The sequence below is a fragment of the Arachis stenosperma genome, chromosome 10 (assembly GCF_014773155.1).
Source record: "Arachis stenosperma cultivar V10309 chromosome 10, arast.V10309.gnm1.PFL2, whole genome shotgun sequence".
Classification (NCBI taxonomy): Eukaryota; Viridiplantae; Streptophyta; class Magnoliopsida; order Fabales; family Fabaceae; genus Arachis; species Arachis stenosperma.
Genome location: NC_080386.1, coordinates 109014421 through 109024282, shown reverse-complemented (window position 1 = coordinate 109024282; position 9862 = coordinate 109014421). Strand labels below are relative to the sequence as shown.

Genomic DNA, 9862 nt, shown 5'->3' with positions numbered 1-9862 from the left:
ATCATATCTTTTTAAAACCATAACTTTTCAATCATATCTTTTTAATCACCTCTTTTTCAAAATGATTTTCAATCATATCTTTTTGATTTCTAATTTCAAAATCTTTTCAAAAATCACTTGATTTCTTTCCCACTTTTATTTTCGAAAATCAATTAGTGTTTTTCAAAATGTTTTCAAAATTTTTTTTTAACTTAATTTTCGAAAACTTCTTCCTCTCTTCTCACATCCTTCTATTTATGACTAACACTACTTCTTAATGCAAAATTCGAACTCTATCTCCTTTGATGAGTTCGAATTTTCTACTTCTGCCTTCTATTTTTTCTCCTCTGACACCTCAAGGAATCTCTATACTGTGACATAGAGGATTTCATATTTTCTTGTTCTCTTCTCTTTCATATGAGCAGGAACAAAGACAAAGGCACTCTTGTTGAAGCTGACCCTAAACCTGAAAGGACCTTGAAGCGAAAGCTAAGAGAAGCTAAGGCACAACTCTTTGTTGAGGACCTGACCGAATTCTTCAAAGAAGAAGAACACATGGCAGCCGAAAACAACAACAATGCCAACAATGCAAGGAAGGTGCTGGGTGACTTTACTGCACCTACTCCCGACTTCTATGGGAGAAGCATCTCTATCCCTGCCATTGGAGCAAACAACTTTGAGCTTAAGCCTCAATTATTTTCTCTAATGCAACAGAATTGCAAGTTCCATGGACTTCCATTGGAAGATCCTCATCAGTTTTTAGCTGAATTCTTGCAAATCTGTGACACAGTCAAGACTAATGGGGTTGACCCTGAGGTCTACAGACTTATGCTATTCCCTTTTGCTGTAAGAGACAGAGCTAGGACATGGTTGGACTCTCAACCTAAAGAAAGCCTGGACTCTTGGGAAAAGCTAGTCAATGCCTTCTTGGCAAAGTTCTTTCCACCTCAAAAATTGAGTAAGCTTAGAGTGGAAGTCCAAACCTTCAGACAGAAGGATGGAGAATCCCTCTATGAAGCTTGGGAAAGATACAAACAATTAATCAGAAAATGTCCTTCTGACATGCTTTCTGAATGGAGCATCATAGGTATTTTCTATGATGGTCTCTCTGAACTATCCAAGATGTCTTTGGATAGCTCTGCTAGAGGATCTCTTCATTTGAAGAAGACACCTACAGAAGCTCAAGAGCTAATTGAAATGGTTGCAAATAACCAATTCATGTACACTTCTGAAAGGAATCCTGTGAATAATGGGACAAGTCAGAAGAAAGGAGTTCTTGAGATTGATACTCTGAATGCCATTCTGGCTCAGAATAAAATATTGACTCAACAAGTCAATTTAATTTCTCAAAGTCTGTCTGGAATGCAAAATGCACCAAGCAGTACTAAGGATGCTTCATCTGAAGAAGAAGCTTATGATCCTGAGAACCCTTCAATGGAAGAGGTGAATTACCTAGGAGAACCCTATGGAAACACCTATAATTCTTCATGGAGAAATCACCCAAATTTCTCATGGAAGAATCAAGAGAGACCTCAACAAGGTTTCAACAAAAATAATGGTGGAAGAAACAGGTTTAGCAATGGCAAGCCTTTTCCATCATCTTCTCAGCAACAGACAGAGAATTCTAAGCAGAACCCCTCTGACTTAGCAACCATGGTCTCTGATCTGATCAAAACCACTCAAAGTTTCATGACTGAAACAAGATCCTCCATTAGGAATTTGGAGGCACAAGTGGGACAGCTGAGCAAGAAAGTTACTGAACTCCCTCCAAATACTCTTCCAAGCAATACAGAAGAAAATCCAAAAGGAGAGTGCAAGGCCATCAACATGGCCGAATTTGGAGAGGAAGGAGAAGAAGTGAACGCCACTGAGGAACACCTCAATGGGCGTGCACTGACCTCCAATGAGTTCCCTAATGAGGAACCATGGGAATCTGAGGCTCAAAATGAGACCATAGAGATTCCATTGGACTTACTTCTGCCTTTCATGAGCTCTGATGAGTATTCTTCCTCTGAAGAGGATGAGTATGTCACTGAAGAGCAAGTTGCTAAATACCTTGGAGCAATCATGAAGCTAAATGACAAGTTATTTGGAAATGAGACTTGGGAGGATGAACCCCCTTTGCTCACCAAAGAACTGGATGACTTGTCTAGGCAGAAATTACCTCAAAAGAAACAAGATCCTGGGAAGTTTTCAATACCTTGTACCATAGGCACCATGACCTTCAAGAAGGCTCTGTGTGACTTAGGGTCAAGTGTAAACCTCATGCCTCTCTCTGTAATGGAGAAGCTAGGGATCTTTGAGGTACAAGCTGCAAGAATCTCACTAGAGATGGCAGACAACTCAAGAAAACAAGCTTATGGACTTGTAGAGAATGTTTTGGTGAAGATTGAAGACCATTACATCCCTACTGATTTCATAGTCCTAGAGACTGGGAAGTGCATGGATGAATCTATCATCCTTGGCAGACCCTTCCTAGCCACAGCAAAGGCTGTGTTTGATGTTGATGGAGGTGAACTGATCATTCAAGTGAATAAAGAATCCCTTGTGTTTAAGGCTCAAGGATATCCCTCTGTCACCATGGAGAGGAAGCATGAAGAGCTTCTCTCAAATCAGAGTCAAACAGAGCCCCCACAGTCAAACTCTAAGTTTGGTGTTGGGAGGCCACAACCAAACTCTAAGTTTGGTGTTGAACCCCCACATTCAAACTCTAAGTTTGGTGTTGGGAGGTCCCAACATTGCTCTGAGTATCTGTGAGGCTCCATGAGAGCCCTCTGTCAAGCTACTGACATTAAAGAAGCGCTTGTTGGGAGGCAACCCAATGTTATATTTTATCTATTTCCCTTTGTTATTTTTTGTTATTTTGTAGGTTGATGATCATAAGAAGTCACAAAATCAATTGAAAAAGCAAAAACAGAATGAAAAACAGGAAGAAAAACAGCACACCCTGGAGGAAGAACCCACTGGCGTTTAAACGCCAGTGAGGCTAGCAGTTGGGCGTTTTACGCCCAGTCTGGCACCATTCTGGGCGTTTAACGCCAGAAAGGGGCACCAGACTGGCGTTAAACGCCAGGAAAGGGCAAGAACCTGGCGTTAAACGCCAGAAATGGGCACAAGCCCGGCGTTTAACGCCAGAATTGGCTCAAAACGTGTTTTTGAATGCCATTTGGTGCAGGGATGACTTTTTCTTGACACCTAAGGATCTGTGGACCCCACAGGATCCCCACCAACCCCACCACCCTCTCTCTTCTTCACCCATTCACCAATCACCTCAACACCTCTCTCCCAAAAACCCCTCACCTATCAAATCCCATTATCATCTTCACTCCTTCATTTTCACACACCCTAAACACTACTTCTTCCCCTTTTGGCCGAACCACAAAGCCATCTCCCTCTCCTCCATTTCTTCTTCTTCTACTCTCTTCTTTCTTCTTTTGCTCGAGGACGAGAAAACCTTTTAAGTTTGGTGGGGTAAAAGCGTTGCTTTTCGTTTTTCCATAACCATTTATGGCATCCAAGGCCGGAGAAACCTCTAGAAAGAGGAAAGGGAAGGCAAAAGCTTTCACCTCCGAGTCATGGGAGATGGAGAGATTCATCTCAAGGGTGCATCAAGACCACTTTTATGAAGTTGTGGCCATGAAGAAGGGTCAACTTTGATCAAAGGTTGGACCAAGTCCTCATAGATATTTGTGAAGAGGGCGCTCAATGGAAGAGAAACTCAAGAGGAAAGCCGGTCCAACTGAGAAGGCATGACCTCAAGCCCATCACTAAGAAAAGGATGGAGCAAACAAGAGACCCCTCTCATCATGAGATCCCTGAGATGCCTCAAGGGATGCACTTTCCTCCACAAGACTATTGGGAGCAATTTAACACCTCCCTAGGATAATTGAGTTCCAACATGGGACAACTAAGAGAGGAGCAACAAAGACAAGGAAGAGACATTGAGGAGCTCAAGCACTCCATAAGACCTTCAAGAGGAAGAACAAGCCGCCATCACTGAGGTGGACCCGTTCTTTAATCTCCTTGTTCTTTATTTTTCTGTTTTTCGAAATTATGCTTTATGTTTATCCATGTTTGTGTCTTATGATCATTAGTGTCTTAGTGTCTATGCCTTAAAGTTATGAATGTCCTATGAATCCATCACCTTTCTTAAAAGAAAACTGTTTTTATTACAAAAGAACAAGAAGTACAGGATTTCGAATTCATCTTTAAAACTAGCTTAATTAGTTTGATGTGGTGACAATACTTTTTGTTTTCTGAATGTATGCTTGAACAGTGCATATGTCTTTTGAATTTGTTGTTCATGAATGTTAAAATTGTTGGCTCTTGAAAGAATGATGAAAAAGGAGACATGTTACTGAGGATCTGAAAAATCACAAAAATGATTCTTGAAGCAAGAAAAAGCAGTGAAAAAAAAAAGAAAAAAAAAACGAAAAAAAAAGAGAAAGGAAGAAAGAGAAAAAGAAAGAAATGAAGTTGTGATCCAAGGCAAAAAGAGTGTGCTTAAGAACCCTGGACACCTCTAATTGGGGACTCTAGCAAAGCTGAGTCACAATCTGAAAAGGTTCACCCAATTATGTGTCTGTGGCATGTATGTATCCGGTGGTAATACTAGAAGACAGAGTGCTTTGGGCCACGACCAAGACTCAATAAGTAGCTGTGTTCAAGAATCATCATACTTAACTAGGAGAATCAATAACACTATCTGGATTCTGAGTTCCTAAAGAAGCCAATCATTCTGAATTTCAAAGGATAAAGTGAGGTGCCAAAACTGTTCGGAGGCAAAAAGCTACTAGTCCCGCTCATCTAATTTGGGGCTAAGTTTCATTGATAATTTGGAGTCTATAGTATATTCTCTTCTTTTTATCTTATTTGATTTTCAGTTGCTTGGGGACAAGCAACAATTTAAGTTTGGTGTTGTGATGAGCGGATAATTTGTACCCTTTTTGGCATTGTTTTTAGTATGTTTTTAGTAGTTTTAGTTGAGTTCTTAGTATATTTTTATTAGTTTTTAGTTAAAATTCACTTTTCTGGACTTTACTATGAGTTTGTGTGTTTTTCTGTGATTTCAGGTATTTTCTGGCTGAAATTGAGGGACCTGAGCAAAAATCTGATTCAGAGACTGAAAAGGACTGCAGATGCTGTTGGATTCTGACCTCCCTGCACTGGAAGTGGATTTTCTGGAGCTACAGAAGTCCAATTGGCGCGCTCTCAATGGCGTTGGAAAGTAGACATCCTGGGCTTTCCAGCAATATATGATAGTCCATACTTTGCCCAAGATTTGATGGCCCAAATCGGCGTTCAAAGTCACCCTCAGAAATCCCAGCGTTAAACGCCGGAACTGGCACCAAAATGGGAGTTAAACGCCCAAACTGGCATAAAAGCTGGCGTTTAACTCCAAGGAGAGTCTCTACACGAAAATGCTTCATTGCTCAGCCCAAGCACACACCAAGTGGGCCCGGAAGTGGATTTTTATGTCATTTACTCATCTCTGTACACCCTAGGCTACTAGTTTCCTATAAGTAGGACCTTTTACTATTGTATTTTTCATCTTCGGACATCTAGTTCTTAGATCATTGGGGGCTGGCCTCACGGCCATGCCTAGACCTTGTTCTTATGTATTTTCAACGGTGGAGTTTCTACACACCATAGATTAAGGTGTGGAGCTCTGCTGTACCTCGAGTATTAATGCAATTACTATTGTTCTTCTATTCAATTCCGCTTGTTCTTTGTCCAAGATATCACTTGTTCTTCAACTTGATGAATGTGATGATCCGTGACACTCATCATCATTCTCACTGATGAACAAAGTGACTGACAACCACTCTTGTTCTACAAGCAAACAAGGCTCTAGTGTTTATCTCTTGGATTCTTTAACCGGAATCTTCGTGGTATAGGCGAGAACTGATGGCGGCATTCAAGAGAATCCGGAAGGTCTAACCTTGTCTGTGGTATTCTGAGTAGGATTCAATGATTGAATGGCTGTGACGTGCTTCAAACTCCTAGCAGGCGGGGCGTTAGTGACAGACGCAAAAGGATCGATGGATTCTATTCCGGCCTGACCGAGAACCGACAGCTGATTAGCCATATGCTGTGACAGAGCATAGGAACATTTTCACTGAGAGGATGGGAGGTAGCCACTGACAACGGTGAAACCCTTGCATAAGCTTGCCATGGAAAGGAGTAAGAAGGATTGGATGAAGACAGTAGGAAAGCAGAGAGACGGAAGGGAAGGCATCTTCATTCGCTTATCTGAAGCTCTCACCAATGATATACATAAGTATCTCTATCTTTATCTTTATGCTTTATTCGTTTATCACTATACCCATTTGAGTCTGCCTGACTGAGATTTACAAGGTGACCATAGCTTGCTTCATACCAACAATCTCCGTGGGATCGACCCTTACTCGCGTAAGGTATTACTTGGACGACCCAGTGCACTTGCTGGTTAGTTGTGCGAAGTTGTAGTGATCACAATTTCGTGCACCACATCTCGTATTGGTTAACATAAGATGTGAGACTTAAAGAAGATCCAAACGTAGCCTTAAGTTAGTTAGAAGCTTGCTGACTTCGTAGCTTTCTGTTTTTCTATTATTATAGTTAGTAGTTGGGAATTATCACACCTAGCCTAGTCTATATATTAGATTCATTTATCATTCTATTCCTTTGAGATTCACCGTTCTGCAATCTATATGGTGAACATCACATTCTCTTCTTACTTCTTCTAAATTCTTGACTTGTTGGACACGATTTCACACAAAAATGATAAACTTACCTATAATCTTTAATTTTCTTTTTTTTATATAGTTAGTAAAAGATATTTTAGTCAAATATATATTACTTTAATCTTGAAATATTATTTTATAAATATTCATAAATTTGTGTGTTGATTTTATAAAAATAATACTCTAACACACACACACACACTCTCTCTTTCTCTCATTGCACAATAGTTGATTATTAGAAGACTAATTTGTGTGTTCGCTCAGAGATTTTTGGTCCAATCCCTTCAAATTTTTGCTTGGAGTTAAGGTTAGTGCAATTCTTGTATTGTAAACTTCATTGATTTCTAGGGCATTGTATGATAAATGAAATATTACTTGTGTTGTGTTGTTGCTTGTATTGCATTGAAACATTGATATGGTATGGTTAAATATCAATAATTTCCCAGCTTATGGGATGTTGTCTGGGTGGATGACACAAGGAAGATTGTCATGTCCTATTTGCATGGAGGATACCAAGTATTTTACACTATCACATGGAGGCAAGGCATCATGGTTTGATTGTCATTGGAGGTTTTTACCGATAAACCACCCTTATAGGCGCAATAAGAATGACTTCAGGAAGAATAAAATAGAAAGTGAAGAGGCTCCTACCAGATTAAGTGGTTTGGAGATTTGGCAAAGGGTTAAAGGACTTGGGAAGATATCAGATAATGAAAAGTGGATCAAATGGCAAGAGTATGGTATTACTCACAATTGGACTAAGCAAAGTGTATTTTGGGAGTTACCTTATTAGAAGGATAACCTGGTTCGTCACTATCTTGATGTAATGCACATAGAGAAGAATGTGCTTGATAACATAATGAATACTGTTATGGACACTGATAGAACTAAAGACAACAAAATGCTAGGTTAGACCTGGCTGAACTGTGCAAGCGTCCATATTTACCTTTGCGGCATGTCGGTGATAATTGTTGGTCCAAACCTAAGGCAGCTTATACTTTAACTTCTGATAGCAACAAGACGTGTATAGGTGGGTGCAACAACTTAGATTTTCGGATGGTTATGCATCTAACCTTGCTAGATGTGTAAGTCTTTCCCAGGGGAGATTTATTGGTATGAAGAGCCATGATTGTCATATTTTTATGTAGTGCTTGCTTCCAACTGCATTCAGAGAACTACCTACAAATATATGGAAGCCTCTTATCGAGTTAAGCCAGTTTTTCAAAGACTTGTGCTCAACCACCCTCAAGGTTCATGATTTAGAGGTTATGGAGCAGAATATTCCCATTATCCTTTGCAAGTTAGAAAGGATATTTTTCTTGGGATTCTTTAATGTGATGGAGCATTTGCCAATTCATCAAGCATATGAGGCACATGTGTGTGGACCTGTCCAATATAGGTGGATGTATCCGTTTGAACGGGTGATAGGACCATTCAAGCAAATAGTGAAAAATAGAGCAAAGGTTGAAGGTTTGATTTGTGAGGCTTTCTTGGCAAAGGAGACTTCAAGTTTTGTTTCTTTCTACTTTGAATCACATATCTTATCGAGGCGAACTCGTGTGGGAAGAAATGATGACGGGGGAGACACAATTAAAGCTTCTTTATCAATATTTAATAGACCTGGTCGCAAGGTTGGAAAAGCTAAAGATCATTGGTTAGATGAACGAGACAAGGCCGCAGCTCATTTGCATATTCTATTCAATGAAAGAAAAGTTAACCCTTTCTATATGAGTGCCCAAATCTTTTATTAAACAGTTAATTACACTTGTTCTACTAACGAATCCCATAGCTTATAAAATCTAGTCCTACTTTCATCAAGGTTTTGGAAAGAAACTTGTCCTGGAGAAAGCGATGACCAATTACCCCTTTGGTTTGCATCATATGTAAGTGCATAAGTTCTTATCATTTATTGTTAAGGTTTCTAACTAAAGATTTGCATCACATATCACTTCTATTGAATAATTTATTGCATGTTTCTAACTAGGTTCAAAATCAATGCAATAAAATTGTTGATCCTGGTTTGCAATCACTTTCTTGGGGTCCTTCAAACAAAGCAACAAGTTATCCAATTTATAAAGTAAATGGATATACATTTCATACTCTTGCAAGGGCAAAAGAAAAGAAAAACTGATAACACCGGTGTGTTTGTTAAAGGTGATATAGGCAACGAGAAAAGTGATTGGTTTGGAGTATTAGAAGATATACTCGAGCTTGAATACACTGGTAGTGACTCTAATCGAGTTGTTTTGTTCAAATGTCAATGTTATGATCCAAGTCGTCCAAACAGAACACGTATTCATAATGACTACAAAATAACTGAAGTCAACCATAGTAAAAGATACCGCCACTATGATTCTTTCATTGTCGCCCAAAAAGCTAAACAAGTTTACTTCTTACCTTATCCTGAAAATTGCAAGCCTATGTGGCATGTTGTTGTAAACACTAAACCAAGAGGTCGAATTGAAATCAATCATGTACATGTAGTGGAGAATGAGGAAGAGAATGATGTAGCTTATCAAGCGGATGAGAGCAATCCTTCTAGGATTTCTGACACCGAACCTCCTATCAGTCTTAAGTCTCCATTTGGAGAGGACCGCATTGTCGAATTGTCCATCGGCTCTAGTTCTGGGGCTAATAAAAATGAATATGATGATGTTGCAGACTTTGATGATGATATTGATTTTTAATAGGGTAATCATTTTTAGCTTGTATTATTTTAGCTTATTTTGTTCTTTACATATATTGTTCTTAATTTGTTTATACATCCAGATGTGAGACTTTGATATTTTATAAGAAAAATTATCGCTCTTTTAAATATTTTACAAAACTGAGTATCCTTATTAGATCACAATAATATTCTGAACAGATGAATTTTTATATTATATTAAGAGAGGAAAAATACGTTTTTGTGAAAACAATTTGATCTAGGTATATATAACCAAAGAAAAGAAAAGAAAAGAAAAGAAAAGATAGGAGTAATATTGTAATCCTGAATTAGCAAGGACAGATAGGTATACTGCAAGATTAACATAGCTATAAATCTGAAAAAAGTGTAAACAGTGTGGTTCAGTGGTAGAACACACAGATTAACATAGCTGTTTCCTGTTATTTTCCCACTTTTTTTTTCTCTCCTTCCTATTTATTGTGATTAAGTCCTG

The 9862-nt window shown here is 38.9% G+C and overlaps 1 non-coding gene across 1 annotated transcript; it reads right to left on the bottom strand.

Annotated features, from left to right (window-relative positions):
* Positions 1–939: 939 nt before the first annotated feature.
* LOC130959512 (small nucleolar RNA R71) lies at positions 940–1047 on the bottom strand. The gene has a single exon (XR_009078587.1). It is a non-coding gene; the product is annotated as a small nucleolar RNA R71 (small nucleolar RNA).
* Between the last annotated feature and the right edge of the window lie 8815 nt (positions 1048–9862).